This window comes from Pantherophis guttatus, chromosome 3, assembly GCF_059756535.1.
Source record: "Pantherophis guttatus breed Tessera chromosome 3, ASM5975653v1, whole genome shotgun sequence".
In the NCBI taxonomy this organism is placed as follows: Eukaryota; Metazoa; Chordata; class Lepidosauria; order Squamata; family Colubridae; genus Pantherophis; species Pantherophis guttatus.
The window spans coordinates 54,228,946-54,252,015 of NC_142065.1; the positions used below are offsets into that span (position 1 = coordinate 54,228,946).

At 43.5% G+C, this 23,070-nt stretch overlaps 1 protein-coding gene across 14 annotated transcripts in view; it reads left to right on the forward strand.

Annotated features, from left to right (window-relative positions):
• AMPD2 (adenosine monophosphate deaminase 2) overlaps positions 1-23,070 on the forward strand; it is a 63,054-nt gene that overhangs the window by 8,917 nt on the left and 31,067 nt on the right. The window contains exon 1 of one of the 14 annotated variants that reach the window (XM_034414778.3): positions 6,301-6,535. The exons of 11 other annotated variants lie outside the window; for them this stretch is intronic. The gene's annotated coding sequence lies outside the window, so the exon portion shown is untranslated. Of the gene's footprint in view, positions 1-6,300; positions 6,536-23,070 lie in introns of those variants that run through there. 2 more of the 14 variants (XM_087889602.1, XM_087889600.1) reach the window with 2 other exon arrangements.

Consider the following 23,070-nt stretch of genomic DNA (forward strand, 5'->3'; position numbering starts at 1 on the left):
AATAAATAAATATTCTATGAATGCTCAGTTTTAATTTTTTAAGGTAGCAAGTTGATAAATAGAAACAAAACCTTTTTATATCTTTTAAAAGTAGGAAGAGGCCCCAAGAGCAAAAAGTTTAAGAAACACTGGGCTAGACAGATGATAGATGTTAGAGATGAAATGTGGAGGTGAGAATTATATCTCTCTAGGTTATGAAGGGTAGAAGTGCTGATTGAGAAAGATAAATTGAGCCCTGGAATTAGGGTGTTGTTTAGGATTAGGACAGTGGTTGGCGGCTTTTTAGAGGTACATTTAACGTTTTGTGGCTTTGACTAGCAAAGTGGTTGGGCTCACATGACTCCCACATGAGGGAGAAGTATGTATTCATTTTGTCAGGATGATTTTTTTTAATGCAGTAGACCTGTTTTAGGACTTACACCACAATTTTTATCTGTTTCCCAAAACTGTTATCAGTTTACCACAGTTGGAGTCAAATAGAATGGGAATCTTTTAAAATAAAAACCTATTACAGCTATTCGCAGAGCTGTAAAAGAATGACTAGCTAGGCCATTGGTGTTGACTTTAGAAATATTAAGCCCAATTCTGCTTTGAATAAGGATACCTCACAACTGGTCATACTTGTTGAGGCTGTTGGGGATTCTGCTTGAGTAACATCTAGGCAACTATTCTCCTTTTGTCAGCTTAATGGAAAAATATCTCTCTTGTTAGCAATGCTAAAAATTCCTTTTCTGATTTGTTGTGTTTGTGTGCGCAAGACAGAAATAAAGTGAAATTTGTAATATTTCCTTTCCCATTCTCTTAATTTGCATACAACATTGTTTACCTTTTGCTTAGTCACTCTGATGGCTCCAGGTAGTTTATAATAAACAAAAACATATTGGAAAAACATGAGGAAATACAGAACAGCAGGCCACCTGAAAATAACAACAACAACAACAAAATCTGATTACCCAATGTAAAGCAAGTCCAAAAATGTATTTTTTTACAAACCTTCATTTATAAGCAGAAGGAAGATTAGGAAATACCTCTGGTGAGGTATTCTTTCACTGCCCTACAGCAACTGGTTCAAAAGTCCTGGTTTAAACATAGCAATTGTTGTTTCTTGTGACACATACACATGAAAATGGAGTGTAATGGGAGGCTCAAATGCTTTCTTATAAGTTTCCTATGTTCTGTCTTCCCTCCAAAAAATTCAAGGTGGTCCATGCATTACTGTATCTCCCAGCCACCTGTTATTTCCTTTATAGCAATCCTGTTTGGGTGAGTGTTTGACATTTCTGCTGTGCTTGTTGAGCCAGTATTTCTTAGTTCTTCTTTGGGCTTTTTAAAAAGTTTTTACATGTACAGTAAATATTGTTTTTACATGTAAGCAAACATCTATTAAAAATGGGACAGCCCTTAAATATTTTCAGCTCACAGTGGAAAGATAAGAACCTGTTCAACGAAGCAAACTTTGCCATTGATACTCATCTTAGAAAGAAGGCCTCTGCATAATTTATTTCAAGTCGTAGGAAAATATAGATTTTTCATTTGCCATTGGTTTCTATCAGATCCAGCAGTATGGCTGAGGAGCTTACTCAGTGCTTATGAATTCAGCTTTGATTCCTTCTGATGCCTGATAGTGTTTCTTTAAAAGTAAAAATCCTTCTAAAATGAGATGGCATCTGCCACTCAGAAATTTGAGATTGGGTTGGAATTGAAGGCAGAGATATCTGGTGCAATGCAGAAGATGTGGGTGTGATTTTTTTTTTAAGTTGGATAATTGCTGAGGGCTCACTGCTTCGCTTTCTGTTAGCTTCTATCCTTCTTCATCTGCAGCCTTCCACCTAGTTGCAGAGGAAGTGGCCAATCGTCTTGTCAGAGGTCTGAAGAAATGGACAGTTGTGGAATCCTTGGTGCTCTCTGAACTTGGTTGCTTTTGTACAGATGTTTCATTATCCAGCTAGGTAACATCTTCAAAGCAAATGGACAATTTGCAGAGAATTTCCAAAAGAAGGTTGAGAGCCTCTGGCTGTTGGTGGGGCTCAGTACTTCCTCTGTGAACACAACTAGTTTTAACAGCATCATGTTGACGTAACATTATGTTAACCTAGGTACTATAGCAATTAGCAGTTATTAGTGGAGATTATAACTGCAGTGGTGTCTGGTTTAAAACTAAAGTATTTCTGTGAACAAAAGAGTTCATAACAGGAAGAAGTGCTGCTATATATAGCTTAATATTTTCTGACTTTTCTCAATTGTTAGAGTAATGCATAACCAACTATGTGTGGTAGACCGGTTACATTTTGCTGTTTTCTGTTCCACCCCAAGAAAAACAAATGTAAATATATCAAAGCCTTCCCCATAATTTCTTCATTCCTGGAAGGAAAAAAAAAGTGATGTGCAGAAGCTTGTCAGGAATTGACAGAATAACAAAATGCATTTGCTTGACTAAACTGGGATATCTGTGAAATGGGCCTCTTTTCATTAACTGTTCTTGGCTATGGTTTTCCCCACTTGTACTCCTTGTTGTGGTTGTAGTGAGTAGAGAAGCCGTATACACAGAGAGTGAAGGGCAGGCAGTCCTAACCTGTCCTTGAGTTGTGCACAATCCAGCAACCTTTTCAGAGAGAATTGCTGAATTGATTTCCCAGAAAAAACATGAGCAGTTGCCACAATGGGCATACTTTCATCAGTTCTGTAATTTGAGAAAATTTCTCTAGAGCACGACCTCGTGGGAAGGGTGGGAAGGTTGCTGGATTCATGTGATTAAGGGTTGATTCAGACTCTGTATATTATAAGCAGTCCTTGACTTACAACCAGTCGTTTAGTGAGCATTCAAAGTTGCAAAGGCACTGAACAAAAGTGACTTGTAATCGGTTTTCACACTTAACCACTGTTGAAACATCCCTGCAGTCACGTGATCAAAATTTAGACTCATGGCAACTGGCATGTATTTATACGGTTGCAGTGTCCTGGGGTCATGTGATCACCTTTTGTGACCTTCTGATGAGCAGATTCACTTAACTACCATGTTACTAACTTAACAGCTGCAGTGGTTCACTTAACAACTGTGGCAAGAAAGGTGATAAAATGGGGCAAACCCCACTTAACAACTGTCTTGCTTAGCAATGGAAATTATGGGCTCAATGGTATTTATAAGTCGAGCACTACTTGTATTTGGAGACAGTTGTCTTACTTCTCAGTGAACATATTGTTAATCTTTCATTTTCATCTCTGGTACCTTTCTTTGGGCAATACAGCCTTCCTTTATGACATGCTGCAACATACAGGCAATATAGATGTCAGAACTCATATCTCCTGTGCAGATCTGTTGTGGGATCAGGTCAAACTTCAGTCAATGACCATTCATTCCTGCATTTCAGCTGTCTTATTCATATCTAGCAAATAAGTGTTCTGCATATTTCTGAGAACATAAGCTTGCATAAACCAAGCATGCAGAAGTGTTTTGTTTGAGTAAAAGCCCTATAAAACTAGATATTTTAGTTTTGTTTGGATTTTATTCCTGGTCTTTGTGAGGCCAGTTCACTAAAAATATTCTTTTAGTGTTTCTCTTTTAAACTGTCGAGAACAGGCAACTTGCTTAAAGCAACCTTGTAGCCGAAAGGTTTTGACATATAATTTTGCAGCGGCTGGTTGGCTATGTTAAGCTTACTCCTGAATTTTTAAAACAACCTTGAGATTTCTGCAATGGTGCCCTATCTTATTTAAATCAGGGCTCCACTGAGGTTTTCATATGCAAGGCTTACATTTACATTTCCTTAGATTGTTCTGTGTGAGGCATGCAGAAGTTTAATTGAAACGATTTCTTTTGTTGCTGCAACATCAACAATAATTATTTGCTCCAGAGACACTATAAGTGTTATTCAAACTTGCTTTTTAGTCTTATGGTAATTAGCTTGCTGTTTAGTGTCTTTTACAATTACATGTTTGGAAAATGTTCAGCATGTCCACTCTAAAATGTTGACCATTTTCCAGTAATTGTGAAACAAGATTTATTTTTTAGAGAAATAGTATAAGCAAAAGACCAATTTTTACAGTATCTGAACTAAACTAAGAAAGCAAAATTGTTGTATATGTAGCTTGGAAAATAGGCAAGTTTTTGATGAATGCTATGTTCAGAACTATTTGTAGTATTCTGTTCATTCCATGGTCCCAAAGATATATTACAGTTTCCCTAACTTCGGAATGATTGGATGTTATTTCTCCAATAGTACAGTGGTTTAGTGCACCCTGTTATTAACACAGCTGCCTGCAATTTCTGCTGGTTCGAATCTCTCCAAGGCTCAAGGTTGACTCAGCCTTCCATCCTTTCTAAGGTAGGTGAAATGAGGACCCAGTTTGTGGGGGCAATAAGCTGACTTTGTATAAAATATATAAAAGAATGAAGGCTATTGCTTAAGCATTGTAAGCCGCCCTGAGTCTCCGGAGAAGGGCGGCATATAAATCAAATTAAAAAAAAAAAAATTCTGGGGCAAGAACTCTTTAGTAGGTGAATGAAAATTATGGCAGTTGTTATCCAGCATATCTGGAAGGTACCATGTACGGTAAAGTTGGATTCTTCAAAATCCATATAAAAATATCACTTTTTAACTTTTTATATCATTCCCTTGCTCTGCTTATAAACAGATCCTAGAACTGATGTATGTTTGAAAACAAAAAATAAAAACAGATGAAAAGTGTAATATATTTCAAATAACTTTCTAGCAAGTCAATATAAAACATTGGTCCTTACTACAGGTAGGAGGTGAAGGTCTGTAGTACAGTGGACTAAAGCACTGTTATTAACAGATTAACATCTGCTGCTTGCAATTACTGCAAGTGCAAATCTCACCAGGCTCAAGGTTGACTCAGCCTTCCATCCTTTCAAAGGTAGGTGAAATGAGGACTCAGATTGTGGGGGCAATAAGCTGACTTTGTATAAATATACAAAAGTATGAAGGCTATTGCTTAAAGCATTGTAAGCCACCCTGAGTCTCCGGAGAAGGGCGGCATATAAATTAAAGCAAAAAAAAAAAAAAAAAAGGTGGTTGCAAAGAATCCACTGGGAATTGGATCGTGGCTTATTATTTTCAGCAACAGGAATTTAATTCCTGTTTAGATTGCTCAGCTTCTATATGTAGACAGCTTTACATCTTGCACTAAGGTAATGCATTGTGTGAACTCAGCTATGAGAACTGCAAATGTCCAGATGATTATGAGGTGGCAGCAAAAGGTTGGAATGTTCTGTATCTGTTTGTTGCCTTATGGCGATCTGAATTTTTGCAGTACCTGCATTAAGCAGTCCTGAATGATGAACTGTGAACCTTGCCTTGTGTGCCCATGTGAACATCATCAGGGTATTCCTGCAAGCTTCCAGATAGAATTCGCTTGAGAAGGTTTTCATCTCTGATGCCTGGCTGCCTTTTGAAGACCAGGGAGGGAAATGAGATGCTTGTTACTGTGACACTCCAGGCCTTTTATATCTGGGAAAAAGACTTCCATGACATCCAGAGGAGTGGGAGGAGACAGCAGCTCCTTCGTGGTCATTGTTGATAAATATTCAGTGACTACAGCTCTTGGAAATAACGCTTGCCCTGCTTCCATCCTCAATCTGCCTCTATTCTCTGCAGATTTTTGCCTTTTTTCTCCCTGTCATACCATAAAACTAAACTTCATTGGGAATTTCAATTCCCAATTGGCTTAACGTATTTGGTAAAGATTATGGTAGCTGTGTAAGTTAGATAATGCAGAATGCCCGATGATTAGAAGTGGCTTGTTAGAATGTTTTAGTGACTGCTTTAAGCCTTTGGATTCTAGGTGGAATGGATTTAGGAGGCAGGATTGAATATCACACAGGGTGAAAAGTGAAAATTATGTGGAAAAGAATATATTAGACTGCTTTTTAACAACCCTCAAGGAAAAGAGAGCAGATTTGTTTGTTTATTTTAGTTGCACGTGTGTGCGCACAGACATGTGGACATATGCTTAAACTCAGAACAGCTTTTTGTTTTTGGAGGCTCACCTTTTTCTTACTACCCCCAAATGACCAGTATGTGGTGCTGTATGCTTTTACTTTTGGAAATCCTGGTGCATTGGCATTCCACTGTAGGGTGAAAGAGAGAGTGCCTGAAAGAGCGCCATAACCCTCTCTGGTACTTCAAGGGTTAATTCTTCCTTACTTTGAGATTAGGAATTAGCTTGGTTGACTGACCATTGGTGGCTTCTTTCAGTTGTCTGTTGCTCTGCCTGTCTCTTGGCAGTGGCTGCAATTTTGGGACTGTCTCCTCCCTCTCCCCCTATGTAGCTGTGATTGGTACAGCCCAAGCCGGCTCCAAGGCTGGAATCCTATGGGATTGTAGCTCAGACGGAGAAACTATGAAATCCTGGTGGCCTCAGTGACTGTAGCTTCCTCCTCTATCGCCCCAGGTATATCCTGGAGATCTCTTGGCTCATGATTGGATAGAAGACCATGGGATGCCCCTTCTTTAATTTGTCAGCTTCTTGGTTTCCAGGTGGAAAGAGCTGTCCAGTCAGGTCTTGATATTGCCAGGTCTGTAAATGCTTACTCCCTTCTCTTTTTTCTTTTTTCCTAGGGAAACTAATTGATTTGAGCCAGTGAATCTTTTTATTGGTACGGAGTAAAGAGATGCTTGACAAATCAGTCTCTTGTAAAATTGAAGTGACAATATCTGTGCTGGGGGGGAGGGGGGAGATGCCTTGTAAGGCTTTTGACAGCATAGGAAAGAAGAACTTGTTCATATTGCTGCTGGAAGTAAATGCCTGATAGTTATTGGAAGGACAGGTAAGTTCTCTCTCTGCTATTTAGGTATGTTGGAGTTTATGCTAAGAAGGGGAATGTGTTTCAAAGGAGTGGGAAGAGAGATTTTGATAAATAAGAACCCAGGTTAACAGTTCTACAAATTCATCATTCAAGGTGGTTCCAATTACCAACCTAGTTTGGGCAAATTTATTTATCTCCTTCTGGAGAAAATATGTGGGGAAACTTTAAGACATGGCTCTTAGAGTTGACCATAACTATCCATGCATTTTTGTACAAAATGCATTTTCTTTCTCTTTTCCGTGCAGAAAAACCCATGTAATTGAGAAACCAGTGAGGTCCTTTTTGGTTTCTGAGTTAGACTTAGACATCATCTCTTCCAAAAAGGACATGTGTTGATAACCATATCAGATCCTTGTTTTGTGCTTAATTTTTGTTAGGGTTGATTCTTCTTGCAAGTGAATTGCAATATTCTGAGTAAATTTTATGATGATGGCTTTTCTTGACACTTCCTTTGCAACACAGCTAGGAAAAAAATGCCTGTTTGATTTTCTAATCAATTTCAAATTTGTCCTGTTTTTTTCCCCCACCTAACTTTTATAGCCAAAGCCACTTTTCTCCCCACTCTTAAAAAAATGTTTGTGAACCATAGTTCCAAAAGCAAGAAGAGTAGGGTACTAATAGCAACGTATCTGTCAGTTTGGTCTTTTAAAAAAATAAAGAGATAGCTTGTTCTTGTACAGTTTAAGAATGTATCATCTTTGGAATAGATACAATTTTGATTACAATAAAATTGTATGGATAATACATAAAATTGAATGGAGCAGTAATAAGAAAATTGTGGCTTATAGCCAGACATAACATTTGCTTACACAGAAATGGAAATAGGTATGTTCAGTAGGAATGCTACCTTTTTAACTCAAGTTGAGTTAGAGAATGGACTTGCTCTACACAGCACAGAATAGCATCTCAACCTGAAATAAATGTCAACTCACAGAAAAAGAAGCTTCCAAACAGGTACATCATTTTGTATTTTCAGCATTTTTATACCAGTGGAAAAATTGCTATCTTGCACTTCTTAGTGGATTATTTTTCAGTGAAATGAAAAAGTTACAATAGTAGGAAAACTTAATCTACCATAAAGCAGTGGTCTGCAAAAGGTATTTGAGTATTTTGTGTTCTGTGAATGAGACAGCATAGCTGTCAAGAAAGGTTTATCTGGAAACAACCCCGTTTCTTAACTTATTATCAGTTGGGTTACAAGAATGATTTCTGGTCCTGGAGAGAAACGAAAGTTCATAATGAATGAGATGCTCCTTCCTGTTTAACAGAAAGCATGTTCAGTTTCTAAATAGAAGAAAAAATGTAAAAATAACCACCACCAGAACACTCCCTTGATTTTATATGCGTTCAGAAATAATTGTCAACCACATTTAAATCCACATTTATTTGTATATTTAAGGCACACAATTTTAAAATAGCAGAATACTTTAATTTTTTTCAGAATTGTCTTTAAGAAAATCTGACTTTTTCAAGTAAGATCAAAATATTAATCTGAAAACCTTTTTACCTGGTAGTTCTTGATAAAGAAATTATAGCTCTCTAAACTGATACTGTCCCTTTTTTCACCGAGAGGCCAACATAGTGTTCTATAGCAGAAGAGTGGGAGAATATCATGCTTTTTGACTTTACAAAAAAGCTTTTTTAAATTTTTTAGGAAACACAACTCCTCTGATGTGTGTGTGGAGGATGTGTATGAATGGGGACAGCATGGTTAACTTGCATAAGAACAAGAAGAATGTATGATAACACTTAAATCAGATGTAGTATCTTTCTGACAGTTGCCAAAAAGGTGTCACAATAATTTCATAATACACCTGTTGAGAAACCTCACATTTGGCATGTATGCTACCAGGCATGCTACCAGGATTTTCAAAGGAGTGCCATGAAAAGCAATGCAAGATTAATATAATATTGACCTAGTATCTGTAGTTTAAAACTTGGTAAAGGCATTTCTTCATAAAACAGAAAGTTGACATGGTACAATTTGGTCAGCCTTCTCCAGTTTAGTGCCTTCCACATATATTAGGACAGGGATGTCAAACTCGTGACGACAAGTTGTCATGTGATGTATCACAATTTTTTTCCCCCTTCACTAAACCGGGAGTGGGGGTAGCCAGCATATGATGCATCTGGGCTGTGGGCCAGAGTTTGATACCCTGTATTAGGACTACAGCAGTGGTGGGTTGCCCCCGGTTCAGACTGGTTCTATAGAACCGGTAGTAAAAACCAGCGGGAGGCTCCACCCACCGACCCCGATGTCATCAGAACACTTCTGCGTGAGTGAAGCATGTGCGTGCGGCCCTGTAGTAAAGATAGGTAGAACCCACCCCTGGACTACAGCTCCCAGAATTTTTAGCTAATGTGAATTTAAGAAGAGATGGTTCTTTCCCAAACTGGTGTCTTCTACATGTATTGGGGCTGCAGCTTCCGGAATTCCCAGTCAGCATAATTGTCTAGAGCAGTGTTGCTTAACCTTGGCAACTTTAAAATGGATAGAAATGGGTAGAATTCCAGAAATCCTGGAAGTTGAAGTCTATCCATCTAAAAGTTGCCAAGGTTGAGAAATACTGGTCTAGAGGGCACCAGGGAGAGGAAGGCTGGAATTAATCATGCTGCGGATAGGGCAGGAAATAAAATAAGAATGCTTTGTCTTCATTTCTCTAAGCTGTTTGAGGGCAAGTATGTAGAGCAAGGTTTAAACCAACCAACACCCCCCCCCCCATTTTTGCTTCAAAATTACAAGGGTGTAGCTCTGTTGGCAGACTGGGCTTAGAATCAATGCTTTTCAATTGAGAGACTGCTCGGTCAATGTGAAGCCCCATCCTGAAGCTGCTGTGAACGGGGGCAGAATGGGAGTGGTGGGAAATCTGTGTTGCTGAGGCTGTCCTTGAAGCTCACAGGACCAGCTGTACTTGACTGGGCCCCTCATGAGATCAAGACAGATGCTGGCTTTGATAGAGCTGCCAAGCTTTATCCTGATAATTGGCACAGCCCTTCCTCAGCCCTGCTGGTTTCTCTTAATGAATTGGCTGTTTGCAGTGTACACAGAGATCACATTAGAGAGACATGTGATGGTCATTAATAAAGCATGATGGAGTTTATCTCAACTTAGCTTGTGCTTGGATCAAGAGTTAGAGAGAGGAGAGTTGGCTCCTGCAAACATTTCTTCCTGTCTGCCATATACCTACTATCATATACCTTACTGCTTAAGCTGGACTTAGGAACCTGGAAGAATGCAAGGGCTATAAACGAAATTTGACAGATATGTTCATGGCTGCCTGGACTGATGCTGTCCTGTGATCACCTAGCCTGTTGTTAGGCTTGTGCGGGCTCATCGAATTCTCCTGTGTCTTTAGTGGACTCGGAGATGAATGAGCTCAGAGGCCAAACTAGTTGTTCCTGCATTGCCCCACTGTTTTGGTTGAGTGTGGTGCTGGCAAAACCTGTTCTGTGGTTTGTAAGAGAGTAGGAATGGGGTTACTTGAAGCTCTGAGGAATAGGTTACTAATAGCAGTAGGGTTTACAGCATTTTCACACAGAAAGCATGGAAAATCTGCCCGCTCAAAAATTTCCTCATCAGCCACCGTTCTGCAGCTGTTTCCAGGGTGCAATCAAAACCTCCTAGTCCTATTTATTTATTTGTTTGTTTATTCTGTCATATTTGTATAGCCACCTAAAGTGACTGGGTGATGTACAACACTTTATCAAAAAGGAAATCAATACATAAGAATAGTCACAATGAAAACATAATTATAAAAAGACACACAAACAAGAGAAGATGTTATTAACCACAGTAAGAGAGCCATTGCAAAATCTCCCTTGTCCGCTGGGGCCCCCAGCAACTAAGAGAGCTAAGAGAACCAGGTCTTGAGGGACATATGAAATGTAGAGAGGGATGGAGCTGACCTCATTTGCCCTGGGGGGGGGAGAGGAGGGAAAGAAAAGGGCAAGCTATTATTTCGCAGCCGGCTGAGACACCAAGGTAAGAATTCTAGTTAGCGCAGCTACGATTGCCAAAAAGTGACTAACTGTATCTCATTCCAAAAATAGTGTTTCTAGGAATATTATACACAAACAGGCATTGACAATCTAAGAGATTCTTCCTCTAGTTTTAAATACTCTTGAGGTTGCAACAAAATGCATTCCTGGTCTGTTTCCTCTTGACCATCATTACCAAACCTTGCATTGCCATCGCTACCTACCTAAGACAGGGGCAGAGTCAAACAGAGGAAACTCCAGAGACTGCTTGCTTTTCCTGATGTCTTGGAATGTCTAAGAAGAAAAAGGCAGGATCTCTGGGTTGGGATATGGAGTCTTTTGAAAAAAGGGGAGAGCCTCCAAACCCTCAGGTCCAATATCTGGCATCTCCAGGTAGAACTGGGAAAAGGCCTTTGTTCTAAGTCCCTGGAGCACAGACATTCTGGATGGACATTCATTTCAGGTTGTGGGTAGGCATTACATTTTTTACATTATTCTTTTCCCAAAAGTGTCAGGGCTAGGACAAAAACATAATTGAATGTATTGAAAAATGTTATTAAAATTACTTCAGTAAAGTTCTTTGAATATAATCACTACACATGTGCTTAATAATTTTCCTTTCTGCTACATTAAAAATAACAATTGACCATAACATTTGATGGGGATTTGGAATTATAGCCAAGGCTTTGGGGAGAGGGGGCACATACAACTCTGGCATGGCTGGTCATTCATGTTAAGTATAGGTAGTAGTAAGCCAGTAGTAAATTAGGTTGAAGGTAACTTCTGTCAAGCTACTTTTGACTAAAAGCTTCATTTCTATGTACATTAATTAATGCTTCGCTGTGGTTTATGTAAACTGCATTTGGTATTGATTTTTGAGAGATTTATAGGGATAATTTAAAGAGATAAATTGTTCCTGTACTACAACAATCATGTACCCACCCTTCTTTTTTGACCTTAACCTTACTTCTCCTTCTACCATAACTACTTGATGCAATTTCCAACCTTTCAGGTCACTAATGAACTTCCTTGAATGTTTTACATATGCAATTATTACTAATTACTAATACATGTTTAGAATAATATATTTGAGTGATGACCAAAAAGGGCGTGAAGAGGAAATGAACATTTGGAGAATACCTGGCTCAGGTGGGTCATGACCAGCACTACAGAGAGTAATTGCTTGGGAGAAGGTAACAAGTATAGCACATGAGCAAGTGGATGATGGCAGAAGTCAACCAAGGAGCGCCAGAATGGGCAGTATATATTTATCACAAATTGAATGTTTCTTGAATGCCTGCACTTACGATAGCCTCTGAAAAGGCCGAGATGTATAGCTTGGCAAAGGGGACAAAACCTTAAGGTAGATTGCAATCTTTTTATGAGGTGACTACTTGACAATGGCTGACTCTGTTGTGTGCTGCCCTGGTTTGTGGGATGGGCAGCTATAGAAACTGGTAAATGAAATGAAATGAAATAAGAAAAGAAAGCGAAAGAAAGAAAGAAAATTTAAAAAATCAAAGAAAGAAAGAAAAAAGAATGAATGCATGAATGAATCTGAATAAAATGTTGCTCATTGGGATTCAGAAATGTGGCTACTATGATTAGTTACAAAACTTTAAACTACCTACCTCTTGACAGCGGGTTTCAGTGCCATGTGAAGAAGCAGGCAGAAGTTACCCAGTTCCACAAGTATGTATATATTTTCTCTGTCTTTGAATCTTTTCTCCCACCTTTTCCCTTCTTGCTATTATCTTTTACAACTTCAGGTTGTCACTTCCAACTCCAATACTTCAATTCATCCAAACAGTCTTTCTGGGACTGCTTTGCCTGTAAGGCTAATGGAGCTGGAATATTCACTCTCCCCCAGCATGATCTGGTTAGAGTCCTAATTGCTGTCTTGTGGAGCCTGTCCATTTTCTTCCTCTTCAGCAATTACTGCCTCTTAGATTTACCTGTAAAGCAGTCTTTGCATCCATGACAAAATTAACTGGAGTTGGTTTTAGAACCCAGGCTAGAAGTTATCTGAAAACCATAGTAACTTTCAGCTCTGTATCACAGTTAACATTACCCCCCCGACACACACATTCACAAAGATACAGACAAAATAGACAGAGGGAAATAATATATCAACACTTGACTCCTATGGAACTGTGAGCTGCCACTGTACACTCTGTTTATCCATGGTAAACATTTTAATATGTAAAGGGAACATATGTGAAGAAAGTGTGGCATGGTAGTTAAAGAGTTAGTCAAATGATAAAAAGACCCAGTTTCTAACCTACTTTCAACCACCAAAGGTTACGGATGACTTTGGGCCAGTCACTTTCTCTCAGCCCGACTCCCTCACAGCGTTGCTATTATGAGAACAGATAGGAAAAGGGAGCACTATGTACGCTGCTTTCAACAAAAAATAACAATTCAATTACAGTATATGCTGCTGGGGTACCTTTTTTTAGCATGAACCAAAAATATTTTCTGGACTGTTTAGAGCAGCGGTCCCCAACCTTTCTAGCTTTGCAGACTGGCGGGTAGGGGAGGAATGGTTCCACGTGAGCTGCAGGCAAGTGCGCCTGTGCAGCTCCGTTTGTGCAAGTGGCAAGCATGTGTGCCTGCTGCTTGCACAATTGGAGCTTTGCAGGCACGCGCGCTTGCCTGCTGCTTGTCCAAGTGGAGCTGTGTGTGCACGCAGGCACATTCACCCACCACTTCTGCAACCCAGTTCCCAACAGGCCGCAGCCGGGTAGTGGGCTGCAGCCAGAGGATTAGGGACCCCTGGTTTAGAGCATTTTAGAAAGAACAATGCAACTACAGGCAGTTTTTTTAAACGCAGAGACTTACAAAAGGAACTGAATAGTAGCATTAACCTCGTGGATTTTCAGCTTCCTTCAAGGAACACATTTAAATGGACCCTGCATGCAGCTGGTGAATGGCAATAATTCCTGTGCTTTTGTTCCTGCTCAGTATTAACATCAGAGATTTAAGATATCTAGCCTATGTTTAGAAGTATCCCCTTTTTTTCTAATGGGTGCCTTAATAATGCCTTAACGAATTCTGAGAATTTGTGGAGCTGAGGTTGATACATTCAATTCTGAGCTCCAGTTGGAGAGAGTTATTTTCCTTTGAAGGACTGTAGATAACATCAGCTGGGATATTTTGGTAGCTTGGGAAAAAATGGTGCTGGGGAAGCTGTTGAAAGAGAGAAATACACATCTCCACATAAGAGAACAGGAAGATAAACAATATTATTTGATATGGGAGCTGTTTTATCAATGGGTAGATAATAAAGAATGGAGATGAAATATTACAAATGAAATGAAATTTGGATAAAATGTGTAAACATTTGTTTTTAGTTAGATGAAAGCACCTGGATGAAATGGTGTATTTGGATTCGTTCCAGTCGGGCTTCAGGCCTGGGTACAGCACGGAAATGGCATTGGTCGCATTGATTGATGATCTCTGGAGGGCTCGGGACAGAGGTTGCTCCTCTGTCCTGGTCCTATTAGATCTCTTAGCGGCTTTTGATATTTATTATTTATTTATTTATTTATTTATTAATTAAATTTCTATACCGCCCTTCTCCAATAGGACTCAGGGCGGTGCACAGCCAAGATAAAAACAAAGCATACAAAATTTAAGAACAGTATTAAAATAATTAAATATTTTGGCCGAAATTAAGATAACCCAATTTAAAATCAATTTAAAATTTAACTCAGGCCAGCCCAGCTTGTTGAAATAAATAGGTTTTCAGGGCCCGACGAAAAATCCGGAGGTCTGTTATTATACGTAACTCTGGGGGAAGGTTGTTCCAGAGGGTGGGCGCCGTCACAGAGAAGGCTCTCCCCCTGGGGGTCGCCAGCCGACATTGTCTGGCGGACGGCACCCTGAGGAGGCCCACTCTGTGCGAGCGTACTGGCCGGTGGGAGGCTATTGGTGGCAGAAGGTGGTCTCGTAAATACCCCGGCCCTAAGCCATGGAGCGCTTTAAAGGTGGTCACCAACACCTTGAAGCGCACCCGGAAGACCACTGGGAGCCAGTGCAGCTCGCGCAGGAGAGGTGTCACATGGGAGCGCCTCGTCGCCCCCATAATCCCCCGCGCGGCCGCGTTCTGGACCAGCTGGAGCCTCCGGGTGCACCCCAGGGGGAGCCCCATGTAGAGAGCGTTGCAGTAGTCCAGGCGGGAAATGACTAGTGCCTGAGTGACTGTGCGTAGAGAGTCCCGATCTAGAAAGGGGCGCAGCTGGCGTATCAGGCGAACCTGATAAAAAGCCCCCCTGGCCACGGCCGTCAAATGATCTTCTAAAGACAGCCGTGCGTCCAGGAGGACGCCCAAGTTGCGAGCCCTCTCCGTGGGGGCGAGTGATTCGCCCCCAATAGCCAGCGATGGCGTCAGCTGGCTATATCGGGACGCTGGAAGCCACAGCCACTCGGTCTTGGAGGGGTTGAGTCGGAGCCTGTTTCTCCCCATCCAGGCCCGCACGGCCTCCAGACACTGGGACATCACTTCAAGGGCATCGTTGGGGTGGCCTGGGGTGGAGATGTACAGCTGGGTGTCATCAGCGTACTGATGGAACTCCACCCCAAAGCCACGGATGATCTCACCCAGCGGCTTTACATAAATGTTGAACAGAAGGGGCGAGAGGACCGACCCTTGTGGCACCCCACAAGCAAGGTGCCTCGGGGTCGACCGCTGCCCCCCCGTCAACACAGATTGCGACCGGTCAGAGAGGTAGGAGGAGAACCACCGCAGAACGGTGCCCCCCACCCCCAACCCCGCCAACCGGTGCAACATGATACCATGGTCGATGGTATCAAAAGCCGCTGAGAGGTCTAACAGGACCAGGACAGAGGAGCAACCCCTATCCCGAGCCCTCCAGAGATCATCCACCAACGCGACCAATGCCGTTTCCGTGCTGTACCCAGGCCGGAAGCCGGACTGGAGCGGGTCTAGATAGACAGCTTCATCCAGGTACCGGGGAAGCTGTTGCGCCACCACACTCTCAACAACCTTCGCAACAAAGCGAAGGTTGGAGACTGGACGATAGTTAGCCAAAACAGCCGGATCCAGAGAGGGCTTCTTGAGGAGGGGCCTCACAACCGCTTCTTTCAAAGCGGCCGGCAGGACCCCCTCACTCAAAGAAGCGTTAACAATCTTCTGGAGCCAGCCTCGTGTCACCTCCCGGGAAGCCAGTACCAACCAGGAGGGACACGGGTCCAATAAACATGTGGTCGCGTTCAGCCGTCCCAGGACCCTGTCCATGTCCTCGGGAGCCACAGGATCGAACTCCCCCCAGATAACACTCTCAAGACCTGCCTCAGTCATCCCGTCCGGACATACCCAGTCAGAGGCCAGTCCTTCCCGAATCTGAGCGATTTTGTCATACAGATACTGCACAAAGTCCTCGGCTCGGCCCTGCAAGGGGTCATCCCGCGCTTCCAGATGGAGGAGGGAGCGGGTCACCCTAAACAGGGCGGCCGGGCGATTATCTGATGACGCGATAAGAGCGGCAAAATAACTAGATTTCGCCGCTTTTATCGCCACTAGGTAGGTCTTAATATGAGACCTCGCCAGTGTTCGGTCGGATTCGGAGCGACTGGTCCTCCAACTACTCTCCAGGCGTCTTTTCCGGCGCTTCATCTCCCTGAGCTCCTCGGAGAACCAAGGAGCTAGGTGAGTTCGGTGCCGGGTCAGAGGCCGCAAAGGCACGACACGGTCCAAGGCCCCGGCAGCCGCACTATCCCAGGCGGCCACCAGGTCCTCAGTCGAGTCGTGAGCCAGAGTCTCAGGAAATGGCCCAAGCTCCATCTGGAACCTATCAGGGTCCATCAGGCGCCTGGGGCGGAACCACCTGGTCGGTCCCGCCTCCCTGCGGCGGGGTGCGGCGGTTAGAAAGTCCAGTCGAAGGAGCGAGTGGTCAGACCATGACAAGGGTTCGATGACTATATCCCCTGTATCAAGGCCACTCAACCACTGACCAGAGACAAAAACTAAGTCCAGAGTGTGTCCACCCGTGTGAGTGGGGTCATGAATTAACTGAGTAAGGTCCATGGCCGTCATGGAAGCCATGAACTCTCGAGCCACCTCAGACGTTTCGCCGACAGATGGCAAGTTGAAATCCCCCATGACTAGAAGTCTGGGGGTACCAACCGCCACCTCAGCTATGACGTTGAGCAGCTCGAGCAGGGCCGTTGCCACGCGGCAGGGAGCCAGGTACGTGATCAACAAGCCCATCTGTACTCCACGACCCCACCTCACAAAAAGGGACTCACATCCGGCTATCTGTGGAACAGTGGTCTCCCTCGGATCAAGACTTTCCTTTATAATAACCGCCACCCCCCCGCCCCTGCCCTGAGCTCTCGGCTGATGGAATGCTCGGAAACCTGGTGGGCACATATCCACGAGGGGAACCCCCCCCTCATGGCCCAACCAGGTCTCCGTAATACCTGCCAGGTCCGCTCCCCCCTCCTGAATAAGATCGCAAATGAGGGGGGCTTTATTTACCACGGACCTGGCATTGCACGACAGCAGCCGAAGGCTCGGGCCCTGAGAGTCTGAACAGCCTGGGATACGAGAAGGGCTATGGGGACCGGGGCGTGCCACCGCTCGAAGATAGCGAGTGCGCGCCCCCACTACATGATGCGGCCCCCTGCTCCCACCATATCTGCCCCTCCCACTCAACACATTGATAGAAAAGCCCTCGACAGAATGGACTCTGATGTCCCCCTTACCCCCAGAATCTACACCCTCCGTGGCCCCACTAACAGCTGGGCCGGACCCCTCCCCCCGTGGGTTAACCCCCAAACCCACACAACCCTCCCGCCCCTTAAAATCCCTTAAAAATCTATCAAAAAGTTTCCCTAAAAAACCCCTTAATCCCCTTTTTGCAGCATGCCACCTCTCGGGGTGCCAAAGCCCGTCATAAAGGTAGGCCCTTGATAAAGTGGAGGGCCACACCTGCGAGAGGGGGGAGTCTCGCAGAATAAGAAGTTCTGTTGGCGAATACATCTAATCAATCAATTAATTAATCAATCAATCGGGGGAAAATCAACGGCCTGGGGGTAATCAAGATAGTCCAAAGTCTGGAAAGGGATATTCAATCAATTCCAAGTCAATAAACTCCACTGCTCTCTCACAGCAGTGGATGGAGTCTTAGGCCGCTTCGAGGCCAGATGTTAACACCAGCTGCCCTCTCACGAAAGCTGGGAAGGGCCAGAAACCGCAGTCGTCGACCGGCACCATGAAAGACTTGAAATCCGAATATTTCCCTCTTACAATTGGGGGCATTGATAACAAACCACCAATCTACAGGTTCACGGGCCCAGAGAAGACTCCGATAACTCTAGCGGCTGCACCTTAGGCGAGTAGGGAGGCGAATCGGGAGGCTATAGATGTCCATGTCCATGGGAGGCAGGTATCATAACAAGTATCGTATCATATTATTCAGAGGCATCTCCAGATGATAAGTGGCCTCCTGGAGGCTGATAGACCACGTAAGGCATAAAAGCCTGGCCCAAGGTCTTTTGTGACCATCAAACAGCAATGTTTCTAGCTCACCCCCATCCAAATGAGGGAGGGGGGGAGCCTCTGGAAGGACCAGGAGTGGGCCCCCTCCAAGTGGGCCTCCCATCCATAGCTGTAACCGGCAGTTCCAAGAAACAAACATTGATGGTCTGATTCAAATCATGGTCAGGATGCCCCTCGCTCTCCCTATTCAGGCTCCTGTCCCTTTCCGGCCTCTCTGATGTTATCTCTCCCAGCCGTTCGTCCCAGTGTTAAAGCGAGTGCCAATCCCGACGATGCCAGCTCTTAAAACATCCCCGTCCACCGTTGGGTCTAACAGGAAGCCCCTGTCATCCCCTCGGAGTCCCTGAAGCTCCAGGGAGGGGCTGCATCGCCGACGCCGCCACCGCCCGTTCCACTAGCTCGGCAGCTGCGGGGAGATGCCGAGGGCGCTGAGGGCGCTCTCCCCGCTCATAGAGCCGCAGCGCAGCCGTCTCCGTCTCGTTCGTGGCCATCGTGTCCTGGAGAGCTGCCAGCTCTCAAGAAGATGACACAGACTGGTGAGAAGCTCCCCTCACCAGACATGGGGGTCAATTAGCTGGTCGAACCCCCGGAACCCCCAAAACCCGGGGGATATCCCCCGAGTATCGCCGCCGCTCAGCTGGGAGCGGCCATCTTGGACATGCGCAGAGGAAATAAATCGAATAAATCGGATATCATCGACCATGGTATCATGCTGTACCGGTTGGAAGAGTTAGGGGTGGGGGGCACTGTGTTGCGGGGTTCTCCTCCTTTCTCTCTGACCGGTTGCAGTTTGTGTTGGCAGGGGGGCAGAGGTTGACCCCGAGGCGCCTCATATGTGGGGTGCCACAAGGGTCGGTCCTCTCGCCCCTTCTGTTCAACATTTATGTAAAGCCGCTGGGCGAGATCATCCATGGTTTCGGGGTGGAGTACCATCAGTACGCTGACGACACTCAGCTGTACATCTCCACCCCGGACCATCCCAACGATGCCCTTGAAGTGATGTCCCGGTGCCTGGAGGCCGTGCGGATCTGGATGGGGAGGAACAGGCTCAGGCTCAACCCATCCAAGACCGAGTGGCTGTGGTTTCCGACGTCCTGATATAGTCAGTTGGTGCCATCACTGACTATTGGGGGCAAATCGCTGGCCCCCACGGAGAGGGTTTGCAACCTGGGCGTCCTCCTGGATTCGCGGCTGTCTTTAGAAGACTTTGACGGCTGTGACCGGGAGGATTTTTCATCAGGTTCGCCTGATTCGCCAGTTGCATCCCTTTCTGGATCGGGACTCCTTACACATGGTCACTCATGCCCTCGTCACTTCCTGCCTGGACTACTGTAACACTCTCTACATGGGGCTCCCCTTGAGGAGCACCCGGAGGCTCCAACTGGCACAGAGTGCGGCCGCGCGGGTGGTTATGGGAGCAACATGGCGTTCCCATGTAACACCTCTCCTATGTGAGCTGCACTGGCTCCCGGTGGTCTTCTGTGTGCGCTTCAAGGTCCTGGTTACCATCTTTAGAGCGCTCCATGGCTTAGAACCTGGTTATTTACGGGATCGCCTGCTGTCACCAGTAGCCTCCCACCAGCTCTCATAGAGAGGGCCTCCTCCGGGTGCCGTCGACCAAACAATGTTGACTGGCGGCCCCCAGGGGGAGAGCCTTCTCTGTGGAGGCACCTACTATCTGGAATGAGCTCCCCCCAGAGATACGGAGGATCCCGGATCTGTGCACCTTCCACCGTGCTCTCAAGACCTTTTTATTCCATCAGGCTGGCCTGGCCTAACTTTCCCTTTTTCCCTTTTAAAATGTAAATTTTAATCTGTTCTTAATTATCGGGGTGTTTTAAATCTGTCTTGGGCCAAATTGTTTAATTCGGTTTTATTTTGCTTTTAAATTTTGTATTTATGTGTTTTATCTTGTGGCTGTTCACCGCCCTGAGTCCTTCGGGAGTAGGGCGGTATATAAATCAAATAAAACCTAAACCTAAAACCTAAAGAACATTTTTCACAATTGAAATTTTGAAAATATTGAGAGCACGAAATGATTTTAACCGATCGAATCACTGTCTGGAAGTATATGGAAAGATGATGTTTTTTATGTTGTTTTTGTTCAAAAATAAAAAAAACTTTTATAATAAAAAAAAAGAAAGAGAGAAATACACATCTCCACATGGGTGCGATTATTGTGGTGTTTGACCCATAGTGTTGTGATTGGGACTCATAATTTGTTTCTTATGTGTTCTGAGTTGGCCATCTCTCAGTAGATTTCTCCAGCACCCCCACATCCCCTGCCTGTGCCTCGAGCTAGGAATGGCTGTTCTGTTGCAGCAGTAGAGAGGAAAGGTCTGATCTGCAGGCAGCGGCTCTCATTCAAGAACGAAGAAGGCCTGAGGTTTGAAAGCACAACAAAATGGATATCGGGAGCAGTTCTTTCTTGCGATGTTGTCCCTGAAGCCCAGGATAGGGGCTGGTTGATTTCTCCTGAGGGTTTGCTCTTGGCCTCTGCAGTCTATATAGGAAGGAGGGTGGTTTTGCCAAGTTCTTTTTAACAGGACAAAAGATGTTTGTTCTTTCAGTGTCTCTGGAAGACAGCTAAGATACTGATTTTCAAACTGACTAGTGTTAGTTCTGTATTAGTGAAACCTGGTAAAGTAGGACTTTGGCTTTTTGATCTTGATTGTGAAGGCTTTCCCCTGGCTGAAAAGAGGCGGTTGTGTACTATATGATGTACTATATGATGATGAGTGATGAAAAGTAATTTTTAAAAATGCTTGTTTCCCTTGCCTGTCACCTTCAGTAGTATTCTCTTGTCCTTATCGCTGCCAGAAGACCGATAGGAAATTCTACTACTAACCCAGTGTGCCACATATCCTAAGCAACTTTAGGATACGTGGACTCTCAAAATGACTTGACTGGGAAATTCTGAGCGTTGATGTCCAGACAACTTAAAAGTTTCTGAAGTTTGAGAAATACCAAGCTGATGTCTTAATCGAGCATGGCAGAAATTAGAACTTTCTACTTTGAGAGAAGCAGTAATGGTTTTCCCCATTAAAATTTGGATGGCCAAATCCTATGAAAAGTCCCTTGCCCTATCTGGTTGCAGATCTTTTTTTATTTCACTGTTGGCATTTCCCAAGCACATACCCAAGGGAAATTCAGATACAAAGTGCCACTTCAGTGTATGTGTTTCAGTAAACACTAAAACACATTTAATGATTTTTTTTTCTGCATTTGAAGTAAGCCTTGGTATTGGTAACCCTATATTTGGGATAAGATGGCAACAAAACAACTATGGCCTGGGTTTCCATTGGGGAGAAGACTGTGAAATCCCTTTTTTGGCTTTGATCAGTCACTATTATCTGAGGCTCGTCCATTTCTTTTAGTTTCCTATCTGGGGAGGAGGAATAGTGATGATTTGCCTCACACTCAAAGGGGCTCTATTGAACAGGTGAGCCTTATGCATTTTATGCTATCTACAAAAATAATGCATGATCACATGGTGAAAGAAATGAGGTTCTTTCACATGGAAGAACTATGCAGAAGGCTTTTTTCATTATTAACAGGGGAATTTCCAGCTTATATAAAATGTAAAAGTTAGAAATCCGGGGCTTTCTCTCTGGTATCTGAGCGCTGCTGCAGCCAACAGGGGAAGTTGGTTATTAAGATGGTTTTCAAATGTTGATAGGCTTGTGGAGAAAGACATATATATACTAATTGACTGCTGTCATTTGATTCTGGAGCTCATTTTATTTCTAATAATGGGTCGTTAGGGACAGATGGACAGATCTGATCTGGAAACAGATAGCACTTCTTTTAGGACCAATAGAAGAGAATATAAGTAGCTCGGGGTTGAACTGTGGAGTCCTTGTGCTCTCTGAACTTGGTTGTTTATTTTTGTGCCTTCAAAAAACCCAAAGTGCCTTCAGAAAATATAGTGCATCCAGGAAAAAAAAGACCTAACCATTGATGATGATGAAATTATGGTCTCATTCGAAGTCACAGCACTCTTTGTGTCCACAGCACACTAGTCCAAAACTAGTGAAAGAATCCATAGCAACAGTACTACACACCATACTCAACCTAGCCAATACACCAAAATACATCAAATACATCAAATACCAAAAATCATGGTTCTATCAACCTCTGCCTCAGTGCTTTCGGTTTGATGGACAAATATATCAACAAATTAGAAGAACACCTGTGGGTTCTCATGACTCATAGCAAAGAGTATAATGCAGCATCTAGAAACTATAGCACTGCCATTCATAAAACCAAAAGTATAAATCCTGAATGTAGACGACTGTTTAACATCATGATAAAGATGGAACAATTAAAGAAGACACATGAAAACAATCAACAGTATCTTCAAAGGAATAAGTCCTAAATTGGTCCTAAAAGAAGTGCTATTTTTCTTTTCTTCACAAGAGAAGAAAAAACTAATAACACACTACCTTTCTGGGATATCCTAATCATCAGAAAAAATGACAGCAAATTAGAAAAAAAATCTATTGGAAAACAACCCACATGAACCAAGTGTTTCCTTACCAAAGTAACAACTCAATCCTTCACAAGAGAAGCTGTAAGAACCTTTTTAAAAAAATGAATATACTGTAAATGCATCATGGCAACCCAGAATGCCAGAAAAAGAAAACAGACTGCCAACTTTATCAAAAAGTGCCTGATCACTTAACTCACTAAAGCACCAACACACAGGCTGTGTAAATGACAACATTACCATGTATCAAAA